Source organism: Elaeis guineensis, chromosome 8 (genome assembly GCF_000442705.2).
Source record: "Elaeis guineensis isolate ETL-2024a chromosome 8, EG11, whole genome shotgun sequence".
NCBI lineage: Eukaryota > Viridiplantae > Streptophyta > Magnoliopsida > Arecales > Arecaceae > Elaeis > Elaeis guineensis.
Window position 1 is genome coordinate 126,876,309 of NC_026000.2, and position 10,506 is coordinate 126,886,814.

At 44.3% G+C, this 10,506-nt stretch overlaps 1 pseudogene; it reads right to left on the reverse strand.

The window, feature by feature from the left end:
• Nucleotides 1-257: 257 nt before the first annotated feature.
• LOC140851128 (probable arabinosyltransferase ARAD1) lies at nt 258-5,027 on the reverse strand (annotated as a pseudogene).
• Nucleotides 5,028-10,506: the final 5,479 nt, after the last annotated feature.

Consider the following 10,506-nt stretch of genomic DNA (forward strand, 5'->3'; position numbering starts at 1 on the left):
AGGGCCAAACCAATTCTTGCAAGGTATGATTGTTCCTGTTGCTTCAGGGAACAGCCAAGACCTGGAAAGTGTATGGTTTATATTCCCAACTTTTGCAGTAGATTCTCCTCTTCTCGAAGCGTATCCCTTGCTACATCAACGCATACCTGACTTGCTCTCGAAATAGTTTGTATTCCCAAGCATTCATTGCAGAAGAAGAAACACATCTCACAAACAGATCTCTCATGTTTGTTCGGTTGTTTTCGATACAGATAAAGTGTGAAAACATGCTTTACTCTTATTAAATACTTCGGTCCCTTGATACATTGGAAAAGAATCGTTATAAAAAAGTTACATCAATGGAGGGAAAATGAGTATACATCTAACAATCAAGATCACCTGCCAGTAATCAACAACTTGCTCGACGGTCATGGTGCAGTTTGTGGTGCATTTGATCATAACAGATCCCCATCAGCAAAGAGCCCCTCACAGGAATGACCAATGTACACGCATTCATCACCTTCGACTCCACCAGTCTGGGATCTTGAGCCTTCTGCTCCGGTGCACTGCAAGATTGGCCGCAGGAAGCTTATGCCGCACCTGCCGCCATATCATGTTCACAGCATCATCCCTTTTGGTCGGGTGTTGGAACTCGTATTTGTGAGTAATGCTCTTCAGTCTCCTCCACATCCGAGTCCATCTTTCTTTTGGGAACTGTCTGAGCTGATTAACCATATAATCTGGTCGAAGAGCTTCTTTAACAGAGAAGAATAGCGAGAATTGACTATAATCTATCTCATCCTCAAAGGGAAGCTCAATTCGGTCACTCACAATTACAGGGACACAGTGGCTAACAATAGCATCAAAGAGACGGCATGACGAGGGAGTGTCCCCAGCAGGATGAAGACAGAACTTCGATGACCGCATGCCTTCTGAGGACTGGTACAAAAGGAGCAAGAAACTAAGATTGCATGAGCAGAAGCATGTAAACAAATCTGGCTAAAGAAAAATACAAATCAAATTAACCACAAGGAGTTGCTGATAAATAAGTCATAGTGTCAGCATCATGTTCAGAAAGAATATAATAAGTGATAGGCAGCTGTTGCCAGCAATGCAAATCAAACCTTCAAAAACAGGATACAGGCATACGGTAATAGTACACACTAGAACTGAAACTCATGAATGAGGATGCCTTTAAAGATAATCACCACAATTAGTTTCAGGATGTCGTTTTTTTTTTTTTTTTTTTTTTTTTTTAAATCCACAAGGAATGCAAAATTGTGAATACCAAATGCATGATTTCTCAAATAACGATAGGGGGTGAGACTCCAAATAATGATAGATGGAAAGCGGGAAAGGTAAAGGGAAAGGGAAAGAGAAAAGTGACATGCAATTATGCACAGATAGAAAGTACTTATAATGCTCTAGTTAGATTATTTAAGAAAATCTCTAAAGTCAGACAAGTAGAAATTATAATAATCAGAAAGCTATACTTCAATTTTCACATTTGAGTTCAACTGTCACATTTTCAGTATATGCTAGGGTAACAACTGCTGCAAGTTGCAATTATGCTTGTTGTCTAAAGCATAAAAATGAACCACAACTTACTGCTCTTATGCCTTCCCCAGTGGCGAAACTATTTTCAAAATGCACATCATCATAGCCTTTTAATATCTTTGCCAGTTTCAAACGGACCTTTCCTTCCTGCATCAATAACGAGGTCACGAAGTCACTCCCCATATCCACATTGACGAAGCAAAATGCAAACAGCCCAAATAGATGCATTCATGATTATACAAGACACAACTTACATACATCTTTCCTGACTGTTCGCCCTCGAAAAAAGAGAAGTGTAGGGCGGGAATCATATGGATCAGGAGGATCATCATCCAGAATGGAATCCACAACATGCACATATGGAGCTACAATATCTTTGCTCAGGGAAGACAAATATCTGGGATATCGCCCAAAATCTGCAACTACAAGAATAGAGCTGTTCACCTGATCTCTGAGAAATCTGAAAGCATTCGGGTGATGCATCGGAATTACATGGTCACGACCTGCAGAACGTTGCCAATACTTAGATGTCCTCAGAAAGTCCAGTAGGTCAATCTGCCACCATGAAATTAATATTTAATTACTTAAATACCTATAATTGGAAAGACCAAACCAAAATATGAAAGATATTTGAACTTGTCTTAAATTTCCTTTTTTTAACAATTCTATCACTAATGCATCATGAAAGAAAACATATTCTGAATGCAGCAAAAGAAAACCTTTCAAAAAGTGGAAAAGGTATTAATAATGTGGAAAACAGGAAAGAAAAGAACCAAAGAGAAGATGATGACATCTGGAAGTATAAAAAGGGAAACTAAAAAATAGAAACATAAATAAACCCCCAAGGGACAACCAATGGAACATTACAACCAAGGCAAGGGAACTAATTTAGACGATTCGTATATGTCTGTCCTTTTCCCCCCATTTCCCAACTATGTACTTGTACAATGATCTTCCAGACTCTACGAAGCTTACGATTGTCTATGGCAACGTTAATGCTAAAATAGCCAAAATAAGGCATTTCCATCCAACGTACAAGAAGAAAACAAGCAACCCATAAAAATGCTTCTGTATGGGCCTACCAACAACAAAATATGACAGAGGGTATCACCCTTAAGAGATGCATGGAACATTACAGATTAAATATCCATAACCTAGGAAGATCCATTGAAAGGATCTTCTCAACTTATATGATGGGAAAGATATGCACCTGGCCTCCAAGCCTAAAGCCTCACCTTTTTTTTCCTTCTTTTTTTCCTTTTCGAAGACCCATGTTGAAAGAAGAATAGGAAAAAAGTCTATTTGTTATTCTTTACTACATGGTGTCAAAGTGATTTTCTTGAACTCAAAATTCAAGCCAATAGAGAAAAAAAAAAAAAAGAAAAAAACTTTCCTGGCCCAGTCCTTCCCTAAAGTGTCCCTTGCACTCCTTTTTCCTATCATGGTGGTAGAGTGCAACCCCCTTTTTTTCCTCACACCACATGCATAATGCATGTAAATTCTAGGAAATAAAAATTAAAAAATGAAATTTTCAAGAAACCTTAGCATTCTAGATCACATCCCTTACACCTGCCTTCTCAATCCCCATGGTCATGCACATGCACACAGTGACAAGTAATAAAAGCAACTAAGCTAAGAAGGGATCTAAAATCTAGAATCATAAACAGATAAATGTTGACCAATGCAAAATGCAATGCCCCAAACTACTCCCACATTGGTAAAATATTTTCATGGAAATATAACTCCAACCTCTACCACCAAACTCAGTCCACACCAGGATTTCAGGAACCAATATCGAGACCTGTACGGATTTCTGATCGGTATGGTACCGTATCATACCGTACTGATGATAAAAAAATCAAAAAAATTCTACCTAGCAGCATTTAAAAAAAAAAGAGAGAGAAAATTAGGCCGAACCGATCCTGAACTGTACCGAACCGACCCAAACCATCTGGTTTCAGGCGGTTCAGCCTTGAATCATACCAAACCGACCGGTACGATGCGGTTCGAGGCATATTTCGAAAAATCAATCTGAACTGGATCGGTTCTCCGTCGGTACGGTACAGTATGGGGTGTACAGCCAATTCAGGCCGGTACGAAATACCATAGTCTACTACCTTAAGTGGCCGGTACGAAATACCATAGTCCACACTCTTAGGGTAGTGGCTCATGACAAGGGGTTAAAAACATCCAAATAATGCAGCTCAAAAATGATATCATCATCTATGCAATCAAAATACAATTACATAAGAGAGCCCAGCACACCCCTCACAAACAATCCCTCTCCGCCTCCCCTCGTCCCCCTTCCCGCTCCTCCTCCTCCCTTCCAACATGACCCAAAGGAGAAAAAGAGAGGAAAAACGACAAAAGAAAACGAGCATGATCGTATCACCAAACGACAACATTTTCCATTCATCTAACACCACCAATTGCAACCATCTTCTATAATTCCTCTACAATTCCACCCTCCACACGAGGTGCATACTACTGGCGCAAACAAGCCCAATTGAAGTCCATGTTAATTGTCAAATACCTACTTTTGAGACTAAATTTGTCCACCAATGGACACCTTTTTTATCGTCAAAAAAAACAAACGGATTCCTTTCTTTCTCCTATTGTTCGAGTCACAATTCCCACCTCTCCACGAGAAACCACCAGCAAATTGCTCCACTAAACAAAGGATACATATAAAGTAAGTAGGCAATAGACATCATAACTTCAATAGGACTTGCTGCACCACAAAAGAAAGCAACTTGCAATCAATTTCTCGTTGGGTTCTGTTCACTATTTACAACATATTCTAAGTCAGTTACCAAATTTTGTGATCGTTGTTTGCTGAAGTCTTGCACTTTCTATGTTAACTTCATTTCCAAAATTTCGTGTATGCATGCCAAAGAGAAGGCAAAGAAGGCAACCCAGAAGCATTACCTGCAGCTGCCGATCGATCTCGGTATCGGGATCAGTCATATTATGCCCGTGGGTATTGAAACTAAGCGACGAGAAGAAGGGCACGAAGAATGCCTCCGCCTCTTCCCCATCGAAAACCCTCACCGCCTCCGCGTCCTCCGACTTTCCTCCACCCATCAGCGATGCCATCATCCAGTACTCCACGCTGTGCTGCTTCTTGATCCCGGAATTCTGCGGCCAAGGTGGCAGCTCGGCGGCCCCCTCCGCCGCCTGGGACGCCTCGGGATCGGAATCCCCGCGGTGGTCCAGCATGCCGAGGTTGAAGCGGCGGGGGAGGTCGTACATATACACCTTGAGGGGCGGTGGCCGGGTGGCGGCGGAGGTGGCGGGGCAGCGAAGCGAGGAGGGGAAGGGAGGGGAAGGGAGAAGGAAAAACGGCGGGAAGTAGGATCGCCGGTGGAGATAAAGAGAGAAAAGGAGATAAGGAGGAAGAAGACGGCCAGGGAGATGATCGACTTCGCCGCAGCCGCCATTGCTGAGCTCTCTCTCTCTCTCCCCCTTCCCCTTCCTCCCTCTTCTCCGCGACTGATGAGAGTGGGACGATGCAACGAGCTCCTCACTTTCGTGGGGGTCCTGGGACACCGTGAACCTTAAGCACACGCGCGCGTATAGAAGATCTTATGCGGGTATGGTATCTATGCTTAACGTGCTCCGTTAATGCATCACGGTTGGAGAACGGCCTCCACCCTGCTTACCAGATAACTAATATAAATCCAGAATGAACAGAAGCAATAAAATTAATAAATAAAATATCATGAAACTACATCAGGAGATCAAAAATATTCGTTCTAGTTCTGGCATCAGAATAATTCACAAAATAACACCATCTAATTAGTCACACTATTTGCTTTCGGCTAGGTTTGTATGGCCAAAACAAAATATATTACTTGACTAATCTTCATATGTCAGATGATATTGTTCGATTTTTTTCGGTATCCAATCAATTATGATCGAAAAATTATCCTTCAGAATAATTTGCATAGCACTTAAAATTAATTTTGCATATCTCAAATCCTTTCATACTTCTCACAACTCAGTACCAAATCTAGAGAGATCAAATAATTGAGCTCTACCAACAGCTACCATAAACTCTAGACTAGCCCCTCTCATCACAAAATCAGCATCATTTTTGAAAAGCTAATTTATGTCTATTGGACGGCAGTATATATGGTTAGCCATACACGAGCTATGTTGTGGATTGCTATATATGTCAAATATTTTATTTTTTGATTTTCATGGATATATGTTTTGAGATTGATGTGAATAAATTAACGATTTTATCAAAAAAATAAAAAAAAGGGTCAACGAGCCTTTAAGATCGGCACCGGAAGGCCGATCCGAGTTTTGCACACAGGTTTAGCTCTCTCTAGATCTTAAGCCAACGTGACAAGAACGTTCGGAGAGACCATGGAGGGTGGTCCTCTCTTTGGCTTGTTGAAACACGATGACCACATCTTAAGGTAAGCCAGTTTAAATAAGACTTTCAGACAAGCCAATTTATACGCTGGTCGATATTCCAATTGACTGTAGCAGAACCTGTGATCTGGAGGACTAGGATACAGCTTTAATCCATTTGGCCTAACCAATCTAGCCAAAAATCCAGTCAAATACAGCATGTGCTTCGAGTCAAAATGTCCAAGATGATTTGTGACAGGTTGGGCTGGGCTAGTTTTGGAGTTGGGCAAGTTGGCTTACATTTGTTTTTTTACATGGGACAAGGGTTGTATCTTTTACACGAAAAAAGTATTCAATAAATCATCATTGGATCATACAATAACTACTTCGAGATCTATATAAGAAGATAGATGAAGGAGTTTAGAGTGCTTTGAGAGGTTTACAGGAAGGTCGATGTTGTGAAAAAAGATCAGATGCATCCATGCTTACTGCAAGCACTTTGAGGCAGGTGCAAGGAGTTTGGTATATCCTTCTGTCAAAGGATCTCATGGTGGCTGGGTGATGTCAACCTAGATGGTTGCAGCTATTCTAAGTCAAGTGCATGTGAAGACATGTAAGGGAGAGAAAAAAGACAACACTAGTTGAGGTAAAATATAGGAGAAAAACAAAATAGCTATCCAAACACATTTCCAAACTAGAATGATAACTGTTCTACATCGATGAAATTTCTAAGTTCCTCTCCGAATCAGGTTGTATCCTTTGGATGATAAATGATTAATCTTCTTTCACAATGTCAATTATTGGATCGTGCTTTGCTTCACTTTCAAAACCCTCCAATTTCTCCCTTCCATTGATCGGCAAAGATCATGAGAGAAACATCACACTTTAAAAGCCATGTAAAGTGCAATACAATGGTTCACATCATGAAAGAAGATCAATCATTTTTTTGCACAAAAGATACAATACACTCCCCCCCACCCTATACTCACACACCCTTTCACTTGGACTGGAATCCATGTTCCCAGAAAAGACCAAGTCTAACGCTTACCAACCTGGTATTGAGTAAGAGGGTCCAAAAAAAGATAAACATTTTTGGAATAAAACTCCCATGTATTCCCCTTAATCACAAGGGTTCATATCCTCTGAATTAAAGTTAAGTAATTTGAAGTTTTGGGAGTTATGAGGCAAATACATACATTTTCTGGGTCAAGACAAACAGATACCCTTGAATTAAGAAGCCAGTTTAAAGGTGGTGAAAGCTTGCAAGGCAAGCAAATGCCTTTTTTTTTTTTTTTTTTTTTGCTTCAAAGTCACATAAACAAATTCCCTAATGGAAGATCCAAATTGCTCGTCCCCATCAATATATAAATAAATAAATAAGATAGAACAAACTAAGAAGCCTTTAATATATGTAGAAGGATGGTGACAATATCTTTCTAATAGAATCAATTTGGATCCTCACTCTACTTGATGTTGGGTGGATGTCTGGCCAGGACACCACCTCCCAAGATTTTTTCAGTACCACGCGATGCAGCAGGAAGAAAGAAGAAACAAAATAAAAGAAAAATAATCAAAATACGTGGATCAGCCACAAAAGGGCTCGCCTCTACAGGGGATGCAAACTTCACTATGAAAAAAAAAATTTACAAGAAGAGACCTCACCCTCAACCCTTGTACACCCAATTCTCTCTCACTAGAAGTTCCCCTCACAAAAGCTCTCTCTCTCTTGGAAGACCCCTCTGAACCCCTGAAGTGCCTGGCGACCGCTGTCCAGGAGCCTCCTGCTCCTTCTCTCTAAGCACTTCCGCCTCTCTCTCTTCAATCGGGTTCGTATGGGCTTCGTACGACGCAAGAATCTGAACCACTTTTCCCTTTGTTTCACGTACAGGCCCTTTTAAAGGGTTAAAAACTTGATTAGAGAAGGATTAGGAGTCCTAAACAAAGCCAGATAACCCCTGGACCGTCGGATCAAGACCGGGAGCCACCCACGCCCTCAGATCACGCTCCAGTCCACGGAATAGTGCCGTAGACTGCGAGAAATGCGTGAGAAATACCCACGCGGTCCACAGGCCCAGTCGTGGACCGCCCGATCCATGGTGGACCGGGGCAAAGGGCCAGCAGGCTGCGCCTGCACGCGGGCCCGCGTGGGGCTGGGCCACGCGCCCGGTTGGGCCGCGCACCAGCCTGGGCCGTGAGCCCACCTGGGCCGCACGCCCGACTGGGCCGCCCGCCCACATGGATCGCACGTCCCGTGCACCGCCGCCTGCGGCCGCGCCACTACCGCCCGCAGCCGGTCGCTAGTGGTCCTCTACCGCCTCAAATCTCGTGCCGACTTCAAAAGCTCGTATCTCCTCCATCCGAGCTCCGTTTCAGGTGATCTTGATCTCGTTGGACTCCATTTTTCACTGCGAACCTCGCTGTGGGCTCAATGTGGGCTGAATCTCAAGGCATCAAATCCTAACAATCTCCATCTCGACTCGATATTCGGCCTTCTCCAAACTCCGAGAGCTTCTGGATCTCCTCACCCCCATGCCCTGGGGCAATCGCCTGCTGATCATGGATGGACAAACATGAGAGTCGAGCCAGACTGCTCGATCCCATCTCCGTCGTATGCTGTGCTCCTCCTGACCTGAGACCTACTCGGAGCATTGTCCTGCGGCAATAGGAATCTCACCTTGCGACGTCGCCTCTCGTCCTCCTGAGTCTCCTGTCTCGTGCCCGATCCACCTCCTGAAGCTCCACCTCACTCTGGACTCCACCTGGCTCTCAAAGCTCCACCTCGCACTGGGCTTCCTGCCAGGTAATAATATCCTCTGCTCCCCTTCTTCCCCTCCAGCACAATCCTATCGCCGCGTAACACCCTCAGGATTCCTCCACCAGCTACCGTCCTGTAGCCTCTCGAATCCAGTCTGCTAAGTGAGATAAGATTCCGCCTGAAATCGAGTATATATCAGACCTCCCCCAATCTCCTCACTGCACCGTCATGTATCCTCCAGCTGACCGTCCTAATGCCTCTGATCGCACAGCTCGATCCATCCGGCAGATATACAGTGCCCTCACTGTTCTCCAGGGAGTCAAGCTGCTCCTCTCTGTAACATACATGATAGGGGCATGCAGAATCTAATATCCACTGCTGGGAAGAAGTAGATACCTCGTCAGATATCTCCAAGACATCTCCATCTAAATCGCTGCTGGCCGTCGCTACAGCAGCCACCGTTCGATTTTTAAGTTGAGGGCAATCTCTGGCTAGATGCCCCAACTCCTCACACCGGTAACACCTGATTTTGCTCAAATCCCTCCTGGACTTAGACCGCCCTCATTGCGATCTCCTGTCGCTCCGTCTACCGCCTCCTGTTCTTCCAAAACCACCAAAGCTGAGCTACCGCCACCTGAGCTCGAAGCTGGATTCTCCCTCCTGAGAACCTCGTTCTGGAGTATCGCCGCGGTGACCTCGTCCATCTTGATAGTGCTCTTCCCCACTAGAAGAGCAGTCACCAAGGACTCGTACGAAGGGGGAAGCAATGCCAACAAAACCAGCGCCCTGGTCTTCTCCTCAACGTTCTCGCCAATGCTAAGGAGGTCGGTGAGGATCTTCTGGAAGTGACTGAGATGCTCCTGCACGCTCTGTCCCTCAGTCATCCGCAGTTGGTAAAACTGCCTCCAGAGAAAAAGTGTGTTGGTGAGAGACTTCGCCATGTACAACTTCTCGAGCTTCGACCACAGCACCATCGGAGAAGTCTCGCTCAGCACATGGATCACCACCTCATCCGCCAGATACATGCGGATGGTACTCACCGTCTGCATCTGTAGCCGTTTCCAATTCCGTACCTCCATGATGGTCGGCTTCTCATCGCACAAGAGAGCATCGATCAATCTCTGTTGGATGAGCATGTCCTTCACCCTTGCCTGCCACAAGGAGAAATTGCTCTTACCATCGAACTTGTTGATCTCCATCTTGATTGTTCCTATCTTCTCCATCTTCAGTCTTGCTCACCACCACTGCAATCTGCATCCTTGTACCGCCTTGCTCTGATACCACTTGTTGGGTGGATGTCTGGCCAGGACACCACCTCCCAAGATCTTTTCAGTACCACGCGATGTAGCAGGAAGAAAGAAGAACAAAACAAAAGAAAAACAATCAAAATACGTGGATCAGCCACAAAAGGGCTCGCCTCCATGGGGCATGCAAACTTCACTATGAAAAAGAAATTTTACAAGAGGAGACCTCACCCTCAACCTCTGTACACCCAATTCTCTCTCACTAGAAGTTCCCCTCACAAAAGCTCTCTCTCTCTTGGAAGACCCCTCTGAACCCCTGAAGTGCCTGGTGACCGCTGTCCAGGAGCCTCCTGCTCCTTCTCTCTAAGCGCTTCCGCCTCTCTCTCTTCAATCGGATTCGTACGGGCTACGTACGGTGCAAGAATCCGAACCACTTCCCCTCTGTTTCACATACAGGCCCTTTTAAAGGGTTAAAAACTTGATTAGAGAAGGATTAGGAGTCCTAAACAAAGCCAGATAACCCCTGGACCATCGGATCAAGATCGGGAGCCACCCACGCCCTCAGATCGTACTCTGGTCTACGGAATAGTGTTGTGGACCGCGAGAACA